This window comes from Corvus hawaiiensis, chromosome 6, assembly GCF_020740725.1.
Source record: "Corvus hawaiiensis isolate bCorHaw1 chromosome 6, bCorHaw1.pri.cur, whole genome shotgun sequence".
Lineage (NCBI taxonomy): Eukaryota > Metazoa > Chordata > Aves > Passeriformes > Corvidae > Corvus > Corvus hawaiiensis.
Genome location: NC_063218.1, coordinates 43159535 through 43178901, shown reverse-complemented (window position 1 = coordinate 43178901; position 19367 = coordinate 43159535). Strand labels below are relative to the sequence as shown.

The following is a 19367-nucleotide window of genomic DNA, read 5'->3' as shown; positions in this document are numbered from 1 at the left end:
TCAGTAATGAGTTCCCACTTCCCTATCCCTGAAAGGCATGGCAAATAGAGTCATAGATCAAAGCAGCACATAGCCGAGTGAGTACAGCTATGGAAGCTGAAATGGCAAGGGCTGCTGTGTGGTAATGAAAAAGGCCATCACTAAAGATTTACTCTAGAATTCAAAACTGTCACTTTCAATTTGAAACAAGGGATCCATTAGCTTAGTGCACTTTTTATTGTTATTGATTTGCAATCTTTTACTTTCTTTTAATTTCAAACTGTCATTGAATGCACAACTGTTTTTTACTTCACAGAATAAGCCTTGATGATTTTGCTTTCAAATTATTATTCTCAAACCACATTTTTTTCCTGCATCAGTTTCTTAATGAGTTTCATTAATATAGGTTTCCATTTACCTTAATTATATTTTTGGCAGATTTGCTTTTAGCCACGTCTCACCTTACCACGGTAGTGTTTTGTCAAATCATCTGGTTAAGCCAGAGTGGCCCTGAACAATTACTTCTACTAAAGTGTGTGTGTGGGCAGGGGACTAAAGTGCATGGACACTTTTATTCATATCTGATTAAAAAAGCCAAACAACCTGCCATTCTCTCATCTAACTTAAGTAAGTTGCAAGGAAATCATCTACTTTCCCTCTTGGTAAGGAGAAACTATTCAAAACAATACAACTAAAAGCAGGAGAGGAATTCCAGAACTGCAAGCCCCAAATATCAAAACTATGACAATAATCTGAGCCAAATGTCATACTGAATTATATTTACACAGGACCTGACCAAACAGCAGTAACACTGATATTTGATTGACACCTTTGCCCTGGTGCACTCAGCTCAGCAAAACAATACATATTTTTATCCCAGTCCAGGGAAGGTCTCACATATACAGCTAAATTTCAATTAAAAACTAATATGAGAAGGTTATTCATATAAATTAAATAAATCCTTACAGACTTCACTAGATCAGGATCATAGCTCCCTGCAAGACTGAAGCCAATGACACTAAACCTTAATCTGAGAAATCAACTCAGCATTGCTGGAGATAAAAATATAGACATCTTAAATGGATTACGACCATTCACTAGCATTAATAACAGTAGAATGATACTGATATAATCACAGAATCACAGAAGGTGTCAGATTGGAAGTGATCACAGTGGGTCATCTGGTCCAACCTCCCTGCTCAGGCAGGGTTATCCTAGAGCACATGGCACAGGATTGTGTCCAGATGGTTCTAGACTATCTTCATTGAGAGGGACTTCATACCCTCTCTGGGCAATCTGTTCCAGTGCTCAGTCACCCACACAGTAAAGACATTCTTCCTCATTTTCACTTGGAACTTCCTGTATATCAGTTTCTGCCCATTGTCTCATCCTGTCGCTTGGCATCACTGAGAACTGCCTCATTCCACTCTCTTGACACCCTCCCTTCAGATACTGATAGACATTGATGTGGTCTACTCTCAGTCTTTTCTTCTTGAGGCTGAATGGGTCCACTTCTCTCAGCCTTTCCTTGTAAGAGAGATGCTCCAGTCCCTTAATCATCTTTGTTGTCCTCCACTGGACCTGTTCCAGGAGCACCAAGCACCACTCTTGTCCTGAGGAGCCCAGAACTGGACACAGAACTCCAGATGTGCCTCACTCACCAGGTCTGGGTAGAGGGGCAGGATCACCTCCCATGACCTGCTAGCAATGCTCTTCCTAATGCAGTCCACTATCCCACTGGCCTTCTTGGCCACGGCTGGCACAGAGACAGCTTGTTTTCCACCAGGACCCCCAGGTCCTTCTCTGCAGAGCTGCTTTCCAAGAGCTCAGCCCCCAGCCTGTGGTGATGCCTGGGGTTATTCCCCACCAGGTGCAGGACCCTGCACTTGCCTTTGTTGAATTTCAGACGGTTCTTTGCCCATCTCTCCAGCCTGTAAAGGTCCTTCTGAAGGGCTGTAGAGCCCTCTGGGACATCAGTCACTCCTCCCAGCTCTGTGTCAGCAGGGAACTCTGCCCCTTCTTCCACGTCAGTGATGATTAGTTAAACAGTGGGCCCAGTATTGAACCCTGGGGGTCACCACCAGTGACAGGGCTCCCACCATACACTGTGCTATTGATTACGTCCTTCTGGGATCTGCCACTCAGCCAGTTCTCAATCCACCTCATTATCCACTCATGCAGACCACACTTCCTGAGTTTGCCTACAAGGATGTTGTGAGAGACAGTGTCAACAGCCCTGCTGAAGTTGAGACCAACAATATCCACTACTCTCCCCTCATCCATCCAGGTAGCTATTTCATTGTAGAAGGCAATTAGATTGATCAAGCATGATTTAGCTTTAATAAATCCATGCTGACTACTCTCGATCACCTTCTTGCCATCCATGTGGTTAGAGATGGCCTCCGGGATGAGCTGCTCCATCATTTGGTCCAGGGATTGAAGTCAGACTGACTGGCCAGTAGTTCCCTGAGTCCTCCTTCTTTCCAGTTTTGAAGACTGGGGCAACATTTGCTCATTTCCAGTCCTCAGACACCTCTCTTGATCGCCATGACGTCTCAAAGATGACCGTAAGTGTCCTCATTACTGTTCTCTCAGCACTAATGGATGCCTCCCCACAAAGCCCATGGACTTGGGAGTGACAAATTTGCCTAGATGTCCTCTAACCCAATCCTCTTTTACCAAGGGAAAGTCTTCTAACATTCCTTTACCCTTCTAGGTCAGAAATTCCCAAGGGCTGATCTTGTCAATGAAGACCAATGCAAAGAAGGCATTCAGTAATCGTCCCTTCTCTGCATCCTTTGTCAGCAGTCCCCCCCTCCATTTAGCAATGGGTCCACATTATCCCTAGTTTTCCTTTTGTTATTGATGTATTTGAAGCAGCCCTCTTGCTGTCATTGACATCTTTGGCCTGATTTAATTCCATATGGGCCTTGGCCTTATTTCATTTATACTTTCTCTGAAAACCTTTCTATATTCATCCTAGTGGCCCCACCATGTTTCCAACTCCTGTGTATTTCCTGCTCCTACTTGAGGAGTGACAGAAGTTCTTTATTCATCCATGCAGGTCTCTTGCCCCTTTGCCCAATTTCTTGCTTATTAGGATGCATTGTTCTTGAGCCTGGAGGAAGTGATCCTTGAATGTCAACTAACTCTCTTGGACCCCTCTTCCCTCCACAACTTGTTTTCATGTGATTCTTCCAAGAAGATCCCTAAAGAGGCTAAAATTAGCTCTCCTGAACTCCATGGTTGCAATCTTCCTTGTTGCCCTGTTTCCTCCTTGCTCTATAGTGAAGTCTACAATGTCACGGTCACTACAGCTGAGGCTCTTCCCAACATTTATAATATTAAATTCTGTTTACTTGACTTGTAAATATGTTTTATGCTGTAGTAATGTATGAATCTTTTCCCTTTAAAGCTAAACTAACAAACCAAACCCAAAAGTATTTTGCAATATTGTAGCTCTTTCTGTATCATCACAATATGCCTGCAGCACCAGTTAATTAGTTGTGGCCAAACATCCAAACAGTTAAGCAGAACAGTTTGGTTTTGCTTCCTAAGTTCTCTTGTACTGGGTTTCCACAGCTGAAAGTATTTGGATACAGAAATTCCTGTCAAAAAATGCAAAATACTTTATCTGCAGATAAAGAACAACTTCGTTGTTCTGCAAATTCTGAAGTCCGTGTATTTCCAATGCACAACTTTTATGTTGATAAGACAGATGCAACCTGAAACCTGTAAAATTACCTTAAACCTGGTGCTGATCACAAACAGAAGTTCTAGTTCAGACAGAATTTCTGGATTCCTGATCCTGAACAACCATAAAAGTTCCCATCCCTGGAATTGTTCAAGGTCAGGTTGGACGGGGATCTGAGCAACATGATCAGGTTGAAGATATTCCTGCTCATTACATCAAAGTTGGACCAGAGGTTCTTTAGAAGTCCCTTCAAACCCAAACCATTCTAGGATTCTATCAAACTCACTGACACCTTTAGACTTTAAATATTTCACTGTGTTCCTATCTTTTACCTTATTTAGACACTTAACTGAAACATGAATATGCAGGTTCACTTTATAATCCACAGAAGAGAGATACTTCAGCAGATCTCAAAAAATGATTTTATAAAATTAATTCTCCCAAAGAAACATACCACTAAATGTTCCCCTCAAAAAAGGTAACAGTTATTTTTCTAAAGATTGTGATTCTGTAAGAAAAAAAATAAACAACACCCAAGAAAGTACTATAGAAGTACCTGATTTTGTCAAATAAGTAACATTTCTCTGTTGTAATATAACTCTTATTCAATTAACTTATTCAATAAATTCAACTTTTTAATTTCTAGTTGTAACCAATTTTCCATTATATTTTAGACTCAGGATGACTGCATTATTTCTATTTCTCTAGCATGAAAGCTACCTCTGTAAAAACTCTAGCCAGTTTTATGTCTTTGGACCATACCAAACTATCTTTTCCTTATGTTTACTTTTTTCATGTTCTCTCTCTCCCCTTCACTGTAATCGGTATTTTTAGATGAGGAACTATATTTGAGTATAGATATTGCAATGACAGCAGATCAAACACAATCAGCCACATAAGTTTTCTTTTTATTTGTTCTCTAGTAAACTAGAATAATTGAGGTAGACAATCTTTCATGAAAATATTCCAATTAGGAGTTAAATGAGGACTGCTGAATTTTTGCACAGAGTTTTCTCATATGATTCATTTGATAAATTATTTTTTCTGTCTTTCATTTTCAGCACTTCCTTTAAACATATCTAAACCCAAACAAAAGGAATCCTAGATTAAAAACAATCATTAGGAATGCACATTTTATAAATAACTGAGCCAATGAGGTGAAATGCGTTATACAAAAAATTATTTTACAAAAATATGCATATTACCCTCTGATTTACCAGAAACCATAAAAAGAGTAAAATAAAAAATCCCGTCTCAAAGCATTTCTGTGTTTTCTTCAAAGCTGAAAACTGAATTCACTTATGTGAAAAATAACAGAAGTAAAACAAAGCAAGCAAGATGCCTCAAATTCTTCCAAATTAACTTTTTTCTCTATCAAGTATTAGTTTAAAACCCCAGACAGGTAATGTCTGGGATCACACTTTATCAGAAAATTGAAGATGAATCAGCTGACAAAGCTGGCAAAAATCTCAGGCCTTGACACTTAATCCAACAAAGTTTAAAAAACAAAACAAAACAAAAACCAAGTAAGTATTAACTGAGTAATTTATGCTTCTGCACCTAAGGATGTTCAGGTATCTTTTCCTTTGTATGCCAAAGACATTTTAATGCACATTCCAGAGCATAAGACCTAGTTTTAAGAGATTACCTATCTATGTAAAATGGTACAGTTCAAAAACTCATCTGCATTCACTGCTTAGTAAATATACCCCTGATGATTCTCTCTAATGATTTCCAGTGCCCAAATGTCCTTCTGAATCTCCTCACGCTTTCTGTCCTTAATTATCGCAAATAGATTTTCCAGTCATACATCCTCCGCCAGTTAGTAAACAGTAGTCAGCAAGCTCCAATATACTCTAGTAAATCAAAAATATTCTTTCAAAACCTTCAGATGCTTGGCTAGTCTTGGACTTACACAACATTACATTCGGCATGGATTGGAGACATGGATCCTTCCCCCAAAATATGAGAGACTCATGTACCAGAACTTCTGATTCTACAGTCAGGGCAAACCTATGAAACACCTTCAAAGACATAGAACAGAAACTAAAATTCATACAGACTCACTAGAGGAGCTTAATTTTATGGAACATTATAGTTTCTTCCCACTCAAGAACCCCTTTTTGTGCCCTAGGTTTTTCTCCTACACAGATAACCACATTTTCCTAGCAGATGGCCTAAAATGAAGTTAAACTTGGACTACTTGGTTTTGATTTGTATTTAACTTTCTTGCTTTTAATGGCCAGGATACTGTGCATTTCACTTCATTTAGACTTGAACCTATGAAGCAGTTGACACCAGGTGCTTCCATGTACAGAAAAGATTTTTAGAAAACATGTCAACAGTTGACAAGTCTGCTTTCTACAAACATTTTACAAATTTCTAAATGCCACCAGTACATAAACAGATTTTATAGTATAGCTATAGTCAACTGCACGGCATTCCTTTTTGGCAGATGATCTGTTCCATGTGCATAAGTGGGCCTTTGTGGACTGTATTTGACCATCATGAATCTGATTTCTACAGCTGCAATTATTTGTCCTCCCAACTTACACTAAAATTCATCCATGCAATCTTATCTGAATTCACCGGAATTCACAGCTCACGACAAATATTTTATGAAAGTTTATTTGTGGGGGAAAAGCTCCTAAAACAAGAAATGACACCAAACTGACAAATATTCTTTTCATCATTCAAGAAATGTGCACTACATTTTTTGCTGCACAGAGGAATAACAGAACTAATACAGACATACAAAATAACCGTTTTGGCAACTGTTTATGTTTTCCAGTTCCTTATTAAATGAAGAATTTCGACATCAGCAATAAACCAAGAAGTTTACAGTTTCTTTGCCTTCCCTTTCTGGCAATAATTCCAGCACTGGAAGAGAAACTCCTCTTCATGACACTGTAACTCTTGTGCTGACAAACACAGAGAAGGCAAGCACTGGCTCAAAGTCACAGCTCCCAAGCCTGCTTTACAAAGATATAGTTAGGTCTGAACTTAGCATTCTAGGAAGGACAGTGCATGTTAGGTAAAAGAAATGCACTAGCTTCATATGTTCATCTTATTTTCTCAACAGGTCTTCTCAATTACCTCAGCTCTATACAATCTTATTCCTTAGGTACAGATCTGAGAGAGAAAAGAGTTCTTTTAAAAAGCAGCAATGCTAACGAGATGGACTCTTAGCAGCTATTACCACCTGCTCTTATGTGGTTTGCACATAAAAGAGGCTGGAATATATTTTAGGATCAGAAAGCTCTACTGTGGATCTAATTCCTGTTCCTACCTTGGTCTAGATTGTTCTTAAAAGTGTATTTTTTATTACTATATCCAAAATGCTTTTAACTAAACCTAGATACTAGGCTTTGTCTACTTTCTTTAATGCATATATCCTGAAAATTGATTTGTTTCAGTTTCAAGAAGCTGTTTAGAAGTCTCCTTAATGTTTATAATATAAAATGTAAACATAATGTGTATGTGTTTCTCTCATTACAGAGTGTACAATTAAGGCATAAGCAAAATCACTAGACCTTAATATTTAACCAAGAGTCATGCTTTCACTTCATCCTCTGCAGTAGTTCTTTTAAATAAATATACTGGATATATGAGTAACAACTGGCTCTAGGTAAAGATATTAATATAAATCTTTAGTAGTGATAGCCAAACGTTTCATTTAAAGGATAATCTTGCTTAGAAGTATTTCACGTTTAAATTATTGTTACAAAAAATACAAAAATAGCTAGTCATATACAACATATTACAACAAAACCAATTCTTTATCTTTGAATTGAAATTATTTTAAAGTCTATTTAGTAACAGTTAAGTTTATTATTCAAAATGATTAATGTTGTGTAAAACATATCTACAGCAGTTAAGTTTTAGAGTAACTTAACTATCCATCAACTTGGATAAGTACCATGTCATGCAAGGCAAAGGGTGCTGTTTGCAGAAGAGGAATACCCACATAAAAACACTCCAAGACATAGAAGGTTAAATCATAATTTCACCTGTCAGAGAGCTTTCTAAATACCATTTTCTGGGAGCATAATAGATGTGTCATTAGCACAACCATTACTTCTTGCTCTGTTTCAAGTTTTCATGCAATTTAGGAATTAATTTCAAAAACTCCCCTGATTTAAAAAAAAAAAAAAAAAACCACACAAAAAAACCCCTCTGAATTTAAGCATTTCTCATGCATCCATTAAAGCTGATATGACAAAAGAAAAGTTTTTTTGTTGGAAAAACCCAAACCTATTTAATGTATGTTTAATTTCAGTTTGGCTACTGAACAAAGAATTAAATTATGTGAATAAATTATCTGCAAAGCTCAACATGTTATTGAGTCAAAATGTGAGCAAATGTAAAGCAATCCTCAATTGGCTGCAGTCAATCTATGCCAACAGTTGAATACCATAATATAAAATACTATTGCATAAAAAAGATTTTAGAGTTGAGAATCATTTCAATTGAGCTGAATAAACCAGTAGTTTATTTTTCAAGAGCAGGAAATAGCTACTTAATAATATATAATCAAATTTGTTAATAACTAATCAAAATGAACAAACAAGATAGTTTGCCGCTTGGCAGCAAACAAAGCAGGTTTAAATTCTGTTAAACTTTCCCTTTAGGATCTCACAAGCTTACAAGTGCTATAAGTATTTGGAAGAAAAGTAAGTCCATTTCTAATTTTGACTAATAAACTAACAGATTAACAAGTTAAATGTTTGTTGCGCTTGCTACCTTTTGAAAGTAATTCCATGAGAACAAGAACTGAAAAAGCAGAAAGACATTTTTGGTTGATTCCAACCAAATGTATGAGTCTATGAAGTACTGAGTCTGTAACTTAAGCATAAGAAGAAGTCAAGAAAATATTGATGGACCTCATGATTTTGAAAACAACTTTTTATATGCAAACTTGATATAAGGTCGCGTTGCAAAGAATGGCCTGAAAAGATGGCAAATATGCCTCAGAGAAAAGATGTTTTTCCATTCATCTCAATGGAGATGTTCACTTTAACAATCAGAGTCAGTTTTAATAAGTTACTGGAAAAATATGATATGGAAGTCACAAGGCTATCTTCACACTTCATTGATGGTAAGAATAAGAACCTTGCACAGAACAGAAGTAGTAAGGAGTAGAAGGTTCTTTATTTTTCATGTTTCTATGCTCTTCTTTCTTTATTTTGATTTCAATGTTAAATTAGTACATTTTCAAAAGTGTATAAAATAATCAGGCATTGAAAGAAAACATAGGGGGAAAGCTCTGAAAAGTTTGGGGAAGTTTACTTTCTTCCAGCAAACCTGTTGGTTTCCTGCCAAACAATTAAAAGTCACTGTTCAGTTGTAAAGAAAACCTTTCAGAGTAGACAGGAAATGATCATTCTCTAGGCTCCTTGCTAGTCAGAGGAAAACTCAGAAATATACAGCTTCATAGCTCACTGATCCTAACACGGAGGTTATCATCTCTGAGAAACGGTCAGCAAAAAGAGTAAAACATCACAATCTGGATATATAAATACGATCATATATCCTGTGCTTTCTTGAGGGGACGCATGTCTCTCTTAAAAAAGGAGGGGGTTTATCTCTGTGGACATCTGTGTTGGCAGCCAGAAGAAAAGTCAAGACATTCTGATATATTTTAAGTAAAACAGAAGAGCAGTACCGAAAGGAACTATTCAGTTGTCTAAGGCAGGTCTGCAGTCTTGGAGCCCTAAGAACCTGGTTCATGTCATTCCTGATTGTGCTTTCACTCTGTACAAGTTTTATAAGAAAACTGCTTTGAGATGGCTTTCTCAGAATTCACACTAGCACAGAAAGACTCAAAAATGCCATCTAATGTATCATTTATCTTTCATTAAAATGAAAATTAATTAGATATAACGACCAAATTCACCAATCACTTTGGAGAAGATCGATTGTTTGACAAGAGCTTTACATCATTGTAATGCTACAAGTCCTGTTGTTTTAGCATATTTTGTTATGCTGGGTTTATCTTTAAAGCACTACTCCAAGAATGAACCTATTTTGCAAAACCTTAATTTTCATGGTTTTCTCAGGCACCAGATTTTAATGCTGCACATATAAAAAGGTGAAAGAAAACAAAAAACACCAATCCCCCACAAAGAATACCCCCCATAAAAACAAAAAGCCAAACAACCAAAACAACCATAAAACTTCTAATATCCAAATACTTAGAGATTCAGAAAACAAGGGAACAGAGGTTTAGTAACTGATTCAGGGTTCTAAATGCTTTAAATTGTGAGAATGTTCAACTGTGCTAATTAAGTTGAGCACAGACTGTAACGTTCTGCATACTCAAATAACATCTAAAGAATGTTATCTTACGCCAGGAAGGAGTACTTGCAACAGTTTAATATATATTCTGACATGTTTAATTACTGAAATACTTTGCCACTGTTATCTCTAGAATCAACAGTGGTTTTTTTGCATAAATTATCACAAAGAACATAGTTTATAATAGCTTATTTTTCAGCAGTGACTTAATTCCTATTACTCTAAATAAGCTTCATTAAACTAATTGACTTAGCTGGAACCACTCACAGTAGTTAAGGTTTGCAGAATTGCAAGAATTAGCTGTACTGCGAAAGTTGAGAATAACACAAGTATTTCTGCCTATAGTGAATAAAATTCCTGAGTTATTTAAGTTATGATGTATCAAACAAATAAATTAGCTGAAAGACTATAACTGGCACAGCTTTTATAATGACAGCTCATACAGAATAAGAATATCAAGATTTATATTTTCTGAGCCTTCTAAAGAAAAACTGATGGGGAGCTGCGTGGTAGCCTAAAAGGGGCCCAGAGATCTAGCCATGGTCCCGTCCACGCTACAGCAGTCACACGCCCACAAGTAAAGCAGGCTCACGGAGCTGAACTCCTCACCCGAGGGAGCTTCCCTCTAAACTGGTCAAGTAAGCGCACAGTAGCAGAGGCAAAGAAGTAAAGAGAGGAGACTCTCCGTATGTGTTCCACAGAGGCTTCTCCCGCTGAAAAGGCAGGTACAAAGAGCCTAATTGGTAGGAGGGTCCAGGGATTTTATAGTGGGTACAAGATAGGCAGGGAGAGGGATCACAACCAATGGGATAGGGGCAAGCAGGTGGGGTTGACAGCAAGGGAACCAATGGAAACAACACATAGGCGGGACTTAGGGAAGGATCCAATGGGGCATCAAGGAACAAAGAACATTCTAGAACCGATACATATTAAAGAAGGGAAATAAATATACGTAACTTCATATGTAAAACAGGGAGGGGAAAACATTAACCAATTGGGAGAAAACATGCAAAAGGAAGAACAAGGGAATCATGGGTTCTCTCCAGGACTGCAAAGTTACATGCTAAACTTGGATTGCTGACCACCACAGCTGGTTGTCTGAGTTCTCCTCAGGAGACAGAGTGGCTGGAGCCACTTGCACCGCAACAAAAAAAGCAATAAGTGTATTTGTGACATTTCCATTTTCTTATCTAAAACCAGCAACAAAACAGATGTGTTTCTACCCAGGACCATTACTTGCAAGGAAGAAGGATGATCTTGTGCTTGTGGTCCAGTCATAAAACTCTTCCACATCTGTATTTCAGACTACTCATGCAAACTTAGGCAAATGTCTTCATTATACGGGGGCTCAGTTTCCTCAAATCCTCTCCATGTGAAAACTGGAATTTGCCTCTGCAAGAATTTCACTGCGTTTGTGTGGCTGAGCATTATAGAGCAACATCAATATAGCACAGCTGCTCAATATATGTAGGCTAAATACACAATTGGGTTTTCAAAAGGTCTATGAAACTAGTATTTGAAATATAATAATAAATAATCATAAATAATAAAAGAAATATACAGCCATTAAGGCCTGTCTACTCAAGTTTCATCTCAGTTATTTCTGAGTAAACAGATGTAACAGTATTTTATTAAATCCTAACTTCATTTTGAGGATAAATTTCCTAACTTTGGGTGACACACTCCAGTACGAAGTAGGAAAGAAATAACAGAAAAGTCAGCCCTTTCACGGATAAGACAGCTTCTCTGAATAGATTTTCTTTCAAGGTTTAATTTCAATTACCATTAAACCAGGCTTCAGATTTTCCATCAAAATTCACTACTTTGACATCATCATTTGCTCATGTAGTTGTAAACACAAAACGGATATCACAGTTATGGGATAAGACAAACCCTGAATCTGTTCAAAGTGGTCTGCCTTGCATGAGGATAAATAGGATATGTCAACCAAAATTCAGAAAAGCCCATCTCTGATTCTTCATCAGAGGAATATCCTTGATAATAATCAGTTTCTAAAGAAATGTCATCCAAACTTAGTGACAATGCCCCTGCCATCTGCTACTTTCATTTTGAAGGACTTGTGAGTGCCATCAGCAGGAAATCACCTTTCTTTGTTTGCCAAAACTGCTTTATACCCTCTGTATGTCCCTTTACGTCTCCTTTTTCTTGTATGACTGATTCATGATCTATCTCCTTCAGAGGCAGCTCCAGCCTCATTAAAACTGACTCCTGTTGCCTTGGCTGATTGTGGCTTCAATGGGGAAGCAACATCTGAGTACACTGGTTGACCTGAAACTTACTCTTTAACTCCAGCCCAATCAGCTGTCAGAATTTTATCAAAAATGAAACGCCCTGTAAAAAGGGAAAGCTTTATCCACACTACTTAATTAGATATGTTTTAATAAAGACATGACCTACTGCCTCTCTTCCCACCTGCAAGCATTACAATTAAAGTTTCTCTAACAGAATGGCAAGCTATTTTTGTTCTCTTGCCATTTTTAAAAATTCAGTACAATTCTGCAGGAACATGAGGAGTGAAAAACGAAAATATGTCAATCCTAGTACTATGGTAAATCTCTATTTTTTTTTTTGTGGATCCACTGTTAAATACTTAAAACAGTAAACAAACAAAGGTAGCAGGTATTCTAGAATTTCTGGTTGGCACCTTGGCCATTTCCTCTAGTCAGTAGGAACATTTATTGTGTAGAAGCACTGAAAATCAACACACATTTGTTTATTTAACTACATACAGGTACTCAAGGTCCTTAGCATCAAAACCATCTGGACTTTTGCAAGGTGTAAACACCCAATGCCTCTTACTTATGTCAATGCATATGTAAAAAAAAAAAAACATACACATGATTCAGTGATGGTTTTCGGTATTAATCTGTGTGTATGGACCTGTATGAACTGACAAAACAACTAACATGAAAAATCCCCAAACCTCTAAATGAATGTGAATTTTATTTAAATGGCGGCAAACCCAACTACCACATTTTGTAGTGTTTCTATTCTGGGAAATAACTACCAATGAATAACATTTAGAAAATGTAAAATGTTATGAAACTCATATTCCAACTTTGAAAATGATAGAAGAAATAAATTCTCAAAATTGATTTTGTTTACCAAATTCCACACAGGATTGATAAATCCTTAAAACACGATGTTGGGAGAATAATCCATTCACAAACACAGACAAAACAAAATGAATGAGCAACCTTATCCTAAAACTGAGAATCTCTGCTGTTGTTTATAGTTGACATGAAAGGGACATGAATTATGTATATGAGAGTTCACAAGCATAAGTTAGTGAAATCCAAATGAGTATATATACAGGGATTACATTTCATGTTTCCTTTTCCACAGGCTTGCTGACAGAGTAAAACAAAAACTAATGTCTCTAGGAGGCTGATAAGTTTAATTCCAGACAGGCTTTAGTTTAATCTTCGTGTTATTTGAGAAGACTAAAAGTCAATGGGTTTCAAAGAATGAGTTTGAACTTCATATACATTTACTGACACACTACATGAAAGACAATGATGAGATCAAGACAACCAAAAAAGACATGTTATGAAAAGCCACGGGCAGGTTGATACTCTCAGCACATTCAAGGAAAAACATCCCTAAGTCAGTGAGTGAAGGTGTTTCAAATGAAGTGCTGTAAGACAGTGTGCCTTAGCAGACTGCCTCAAAAGGCTCAGCACAAAGCCAGCATTCATAGCAGCAGCCAATGTGCCACTAAGTAAAACAGTTCCTGGTAACTGAAGTACTTTATGGATAGTAAGCTTAAAATCTCACATGCAGAAGAACTGTTGAGACTTTCATCACATTTCTAAGCATAAAACCTAACCTTATCCAGATGTACCAACAGATTTTTAAAAAGTATTTCCTATAGTTAAATAATTGCAACTGAACTTACTGACCTGTAAAGGTCACTGGAAAATGGAATATTGCAGGTCAGAAAGTGACCTCAACTCAGAATAAGCAGGCTTAATGAAAAAAGTAATTATGAAACCTTAAAGCATAGACTAGAAATTGTCTGTGAGACAAAGGAAATTGTATTTTTAGTCTACTCTGCCCTGGAAAAGGTTTCAAATCAAAATTATCTCCGTAATGGGAAGTCACACTTCTAGACAGCGAACATTGATCTAGAATCTGTACTCTGTGAAAACAAATGAAAGAAACAGCTGTTATCCAGTTTAGAGAAGACATGACTGAGGGATGTAAAAGACCATAGCAAAGAGACTAAACTATTCTCCATTAAGCATTCTGGGTAGCTCAACAAGAAATATTATGTAATTACCACAAAGATAATGCATTTTAGGGTAATTTCTACAAGCAAGCGCTAGAACACATACCACACTCTGGATCACTAGTGTTTTAAAATTCAGTTAGATTATGTTTCAGGAAGCGCAGGTGTTGTCTTCTAGAGGAGGACGACAGAGAGATGCCCAAAGACGGGCTGGAGGACCTTCTGGTATCCTTCTGAACTTTTTTGTACATCAGAGAGAATTTTCTGATGGTTAAAATCTTATTTAAATGGTAATTTTTTTGGACTATATATCATTTTCAGCAGTCTCAGACAGAAAGTGAAATTTGAAACAATCATCAGTGCAATTTTTTCCTCTGTCTCCTTCTCTGTTACTCTACTATCTTATAAAAGGCCCCTCACTTTTGATGAAATTATACTATTAATTCTGAAAAGTATACATTTCTTTTAATAATCTTGTCCTTTGAAAAAATAATTAGGGCTTTTAAGTAATGTTTTCACTTCTTCAATCTCTGAAAAATGTGTAAGAAATTCAGGATTTCTTACTGCATTAAAGCTTTATTTCATCTTTAGATTTATTTAGTCCAACTATAACAACAAATGGGCAGAACATTAAATGCAGAGCTTGTGTATGAGATCTGTACAAGGTGTGGCTGCCTTTATCCTTCCCTGCTAACCTTGCTCTTCTCCATTTCTCAGGAAAGAGAAGCACTTGCATTAGTGCGCTATTGCTATTGATTTATATTCAGTAATATCCCTTCTAAGTATTTGACAGCATTACAAGAGGAAAGAAACACAGCTTCTCTTACAAGTAATGAAAACAGTGATGCATCCCTAGTAATGAAGTAACACTACCTTTGAAAAGTAGCCAGGGGAAGCCTATCCAAAGCAATGAACTATCCCTGCAAACGATTTTGTCTCATGAAACAGCTGGATGCTCATATGGCTCTATCTCAGAATAATGCTTTACAATGGAAAAAATATAAGACAGAGCAAAACCAGCACCATTTCAAAGGGTTCTCCCATTCCAAGAGCAACATAACACTGTCCTCTGTACAGCAAAACGCACAATAGGAAAGTTCACAGTCAATCCCTCAAGGGGTAGCACAATTTACTATGTTAAACAGAGATACTAGTTCAGACTCTGAATGAGTGAATCAGTTTTAGAACAGGGAGGTAAAAAGTTACATGAATTCATATTTATATATTGGATTATTTTAGACCTCCAAACATATCCAGAAGACAATAATCATATTGGCTGTAAAAATCGAAATCAAATCCAAATCCAATATCGACCTTCAGCACAGCTAGCAATTGCTGTGTTACACAGCTAGTATAGTCATTTGTCGTGATAAAATGTTTGGTGTTGTCAGTATCACAGGTCAAAATAGGCATTCTTTTACTGAGCTTCCTCCTGCGCTTCCTGCTACAGCTGGTCCCTTGCAAAGCAAGAAACAGCGATGTTCCCAAATAACTGCAGTTAGAATTCTCGCCAAATAAAAATGTCAAATTTTTTCCTTGCAATTATCCACTTTTTCACTCAATGTCTTTTTGAACATTAGGTTGTCAGCTACAGGTCCCTGAAATATTTCAATTGCTGTTTGAGTAGCAACTTGTGGAAACTCACATTTTAGTGTTTAGTCTAGCCTCCTAGCTATGATTTGTTGTGAGGGGCCATCCTTCATCACCAAGGTTTAGTTTTGTGTCATGAGTTAGGATGTATGAGTGAAATAACTACAAACCAGTAATTCTTTAAAGCAACCTTGAGAATTCACACATAAGTACCGTAATAGGAAGACATTGGCATCAAGGTGGTCTCATCTTCTTTACTATTGTAAACTCTAAATGACAGTGGTGGGGTGACCCTGACCGCATGACAGGTGCCCAGCAGGCTGTTCTATCACTCCCCCCTCCTCATGGACAGGAGACAGTAAATGTAACAAAAGACTCATGAGTCAAGCTAAGGACAGGGGGAGATCACTCACAGTTACCATCACAGGCAAGACAAACTCAACTCTGAGAATTAATTTAATTTATTCCCAATGAAATCAATGCAGGATGATGAGAAATAAAAACTAAACCTTCAAACATCCTCCTCTCACTCCCTCCTTGTTCATGGGCTCAGTCTCACTCCCACAATTTTCTCTACATTCTCCCATGACAATGCCACAGAGGGACAGAGAATGGGGATTACAGTCGGTTCAACACACGTCTCCCCAATCCTTCCTCCTCACAGGGAGGACTCCTCACACTCTTCCCTTGCTTCAGCATGGGGTACCTCCCACAGGAGGTGTTCCTGTGGAGTCAAGTTCTGCAGAAGCCTACTCCAATGTAGGTCTCCCACGAGTCCCCAGGTCCTGCCAGGAGACTGCGCCAGTGTGGGCTTCCCACAGGGTCCCAGCCTCCTTTGCACATCCATGGGCTGAAAGTAGATATTTCCCCCACCATGGACCTCCGTGGGCTGCAGGGGCACAGCTGCCTCACCATGGGCTGCATCACAGGCTGCCGGGGAATCTCCGCTCTGGCACCTGGAGCACCTCCTGCCCCTCCTTCTGCACTGACTTTGGTGCCTGTTCCTCTCACATATTCTCACTCTAGCTGCTCTTCTGCAACAAGGATTTCTCCCCTTATTTTTTAATAAGATATTACAGGGGTACTACCACTATTGCTGGTGGGCTCAGCTTTGGTCAGTGTCTCTAAAGGACATACGGGAAGGCTCCATCAGCTTCTTACAGAAGATATCCCTGTACTCTCCCAGGGTAATCTAAAAAACCTTGCCACTGTAACCCAATACAATGATTCTCATCATTAATTTCTATCAGATTAGCCATTGAGACCATGAAGGAGGTAGCATTTATTTTCCCTAGTGTGCACTATTGTTTAGCACATTCACTGAAAGAGAGAAGAATAGCAAATAGTTCAACTTGTGAGACCTTCAGGCAAAGCACGAGCTCTCTTTGTACCATGATTAGTCCTGAAAACAGGCCATAGGCCTGGTACTGTATCATTGTTAATTGTGTTTAGCAACCTTTAAACATTACTACAAAGCAAACAGTTTCATCTAGAGGGCACAAAAGGTACTCTGTTGGCATCATTCTCTTATGATTTTGTATTTTCTAAGCAGATTCACGTGCTGTTTAAAGTAATGGGTTGCTTTCATTTATGGGACACATTCAATAAGAAAGTATCAGCTTCTATCACAGAAAATGATGCCTTCTATCCATGAAAATGTCTAACCATAGAGTATTTTCGTTATACTTGGAAAACCCTCCTTCCTTAACACTCATATTGCCATAGAGAAACATTAGAACAACAGTGACGTGTCAGGCCGTGTTTTTCAGCATCCATAGCAAACACACTGTCACTCCTAACTGAAAGCCAGCTATGGAAAAGAGGGCTTCCTTAGCCACCATGAAAATGTGTCATGTCTCTGTAATGTACAGTCACGTTCTTGCTGATGGGTTATCCTATCCAGGTATTCTCAGGAGAGTAAAATTTTCTTTCACTGTATTTGAATGAAGATACAATAACACTTATTTTTAGCACACAGCAAGAAGCAGCAACTTTTATCCACTACTATTATCCACGGGTTTTGTCTTTGAAACTAAATACACTTGAAAATAAACAAGTTTCATAGAACAAGTTGAGCACATTGTACAACATTCCCATGCATTTTTTTTAACCATGCATATTTTACCCAGGTCTTTCATTTTTAACTCTGAATAGTATTATTTACTAATTTTTGGTGGATAGTGTGTATATATATATATCATGGCATCATTACTGATAACATCTTAATGCATTTCAAAACATTGCAAAACTTCCTGCTGTCACACTTCTAAAGAAGAAAACTTTATAAGAATAGCAACAAAACTGAAGATTTCTTTTCCATCTCTGAGCTAGACTCCACAGAGAACATAACATCCCTTTAAAAGACACAGTGAAAACTACCAGCATTTCTTGACAATTTTCATTTTTGGTAAATACAAGAAAGACAAGATACTGCAGCAGACAGAGGAGTTGAAATTCTACTGCTAAGGATGACACACACTGTGATGAATGGGAGAGCAGAAATTATTACAAAGACATGAAAAGATAAGCAATATCTAAAAAGGTATTACCAAAAACATTAGAAAAGTTTATTAGATTAGATTTTATTATAGCACAAAGACCTGTAATGCAACAAAAAATAGCAATTTCAGCACCATTAAAAAATATATATATGGGGATTGAATATTTATTGAACATAAGTATTTTTTCAAAAGGAAAGTGACAATTAGGAAATATAGCAATCTATATTTTATTTTAATATATCATTTAGTAAACATAAAGGGGTTGAAGATAACAGCTCATAACTAGAGGATTCTCAACAGTTTAAAAACAGATCCATGGCATCTATGCTGTAATGTTTTATATATCTCAGAGCGAAGGGACTTTTTAGTGCAAATTATCTTTTTCAAATACTCAAGGAGACAAAAAAATAAAGATTTTCTGGTGATGTACTCGTAAAAATTTCTGTATTGTTGCTTGAAATGGCTTAAAACCTGTATTCTCTAAAATCTCTTCTTTCTCCAAGTGGAACCACATCAATTTCTCCACAAACCTCTCCCACATCTAAATTCTGAGGCAGGATATGTCCTATCTGGGCTTCTGAACATAGTTTGGCAATTGAGAATATCAAGTATACAAAGTTATTATCTTCATAAATACATTTAATCTATGCTGACTAGCCAGCTTTTAACTTTCTGTTGAACTGTGTGTGACTCTACACAAACTGTAAATACATCATTTCTCACGTGCTTGTGTAAGTGAAACAACAGGCAGCCTCAGAAATTATCACTGGCAGTGATATGAAACGTATGAAAATTGACATCCTTAAGCAGTAATATATATAGAAAAATAGAGGAAGTAGAAAGCTCAGTGATTTGGCCAAGGCCAGATATGATGAAGCAGTAAAGTGAGTTTGATTTATAGCAATCAAAAAAAGCTTTGTCATATATTTAAGCTGGATGTTCACTACCTTTATCTTTTTACTCATCTTTCATTGATTGGGTAAACTGGAGATAAGATTTTTTTTTATGAATTACTCTATTACTATATGCCACATGCTATTATACTACCAAAAAT

The 19367-nt window shown here is 37.3% G+C and overlaps 1 protein-coding gene across 9 annotated transcripts in view; it reads right to left on the bottom strand.

Moving 5' to 3' along the window:
* The window catches only part of LRRC4C (leucine rich repeat containing 4C), a 498265-nt gene that overhangs the window by 238480 nt on the left and 240418 nt on the right, over positions 1-19367 (bottom strand). The window lies entirely within an intron of this gene.